Source organism: Triticum aestivum, unplaced genomic scaffold, assembly GCF_018294505.1.
Source record: "Triticum aestivum cultivar Chinese Spring unplaced genomic scaffold, IWGSC CS RefSeq v2.1 scaffold98882, whole genome shotgun sequence".
Classification (NCBI taxonomy): Eukaryota; Viridiplantae; Streptophyta; class Magnoliopsida; order Poales; family Poaceae; genus Triticum; species Triticum aestivum.
The window spans coordinates 1-1,180 of record NW_025282818.1 but is presented as its reverse complement, the minus strand read 5'-3'; the positions used below and the strand labels follow the sequence as shown (position 1 = coordinate 1,180).

The 1,180-nt window shown below is 49.3% G+C and overlaps 2 non-coding genes across 2 annotated transcripts; both read right to left on the bottom strand.

The window, feature by feature from the left end:
* Window positions 1–366: 366 nt before the first annotated feature.
* On the bottom strand, window positions 367–485 carry LOC123178570 (5S ribosomal RNA). The gene has a single exon (XR_006489682.1). It is a non-coding gene; the product is annotated as a 5S ribosomal RNA (ribosomal RNA).
* Window positions 486–852: 367 nt separating this feature from the next.
* Window positions 853–971, bottom strand: LOC123178569 (5S ribosomal RNA). Its single transcript, XR_006489681.1, has one exon. It is a non-coding gene; the product is annotated as a 5S ribosomal RNA (ribosomal RNA).
* Window positions 972–1,180: the final 209 nt, after the last annotated feature.

The window sequence follows — 1,180 nt, the reverse complement described above, 5'->3', positions numbered from 1 at the left end:
ACATGTTTCCCCGTCTTCGTCCCTTATGCTTGCCACTCCCAGGTCCGCTCCAAAGACGATTCTACATTCTCACTACCATTACAACCGTTCCCTAACAATGGATAATGTCCTATACTACTTACTCTCCCGCTCAATCACGGAGACGAGTTTTCCACGGTTTCCACCCCTCCCTCCATACCGCAGCAACACGAGTTTTTTCCACCCCTTTCAGAACGCGCTCTTCGCGCCACAAAGCCGCCCCAAGACGCGCGAGCAATGAGCATCGAGCTTAAACATATCGCAAACGTCAAACATAATATAACGGGATTAATATATATCGCGCACGTGCGACATGTTTGTCACAAGGCGCAAAAAATAATTATAAAAGGAATGCAACACGAGGACTTCCCGGGAGGTCACCCATCCTAGTACTACTCTCGCCCAAGCACGCTTAACTTCGGAGTTCTGATGGGATCCGGTGCTTTAGTGCTGGTATGATCGCATCCGCCATGTTTCCCCGTCTTCGTCCCTTATGCTTGCCACTCCCAGGTCCGCTCCAAACACGATTCTACATTCTCACTACCATTACAACCGTTCCCTAACAATGGATAATGTCCTATACTACTTACTCTCCCGCTCAATCACGGAGACGAGTTTTCCACGGTTTCCACCCCTCCCTCCATACCGCAGCAACACGAGTTTTTTCCACCCCTTTCAGAACGCGCTCTTCGCGCCACAAATCCGCCCCAAGACGCGCGAGCAATGAGCATCGAGCTTAAACATATCGCAAACGTCAAACATAATATAACGGGATTAATATATATCGCGCACGTGCGACATGTTTGTCACAAGGCGCAAAAAATAATTATAAAAGGAATGCAACACGAGGACTTCCCAGGAGGTCACCCATCCTAGTACTACTCTCGCCCAAGCACGCTTAACTTCGGAGTTCTGATGGGATCCGGTGCTTTAGTGCTGGTATGATCGCATCCGACATGTTTCCCCGTCTTCGTCCCTTATGCTTGCCACTCCCAGGTCCGCTCCAAAGACGATTCTACATTCTCACTACCATTACAACCGTTCCCTAACAATGGATAATGTCCTATACTACTTACTCTCCCCCTCAATCACGGAGACGAGTTTTCCACGGTTTCCACCCCTCCCTCCATACCGCAGCAACACGAGTTTTTTCCACCCCTTT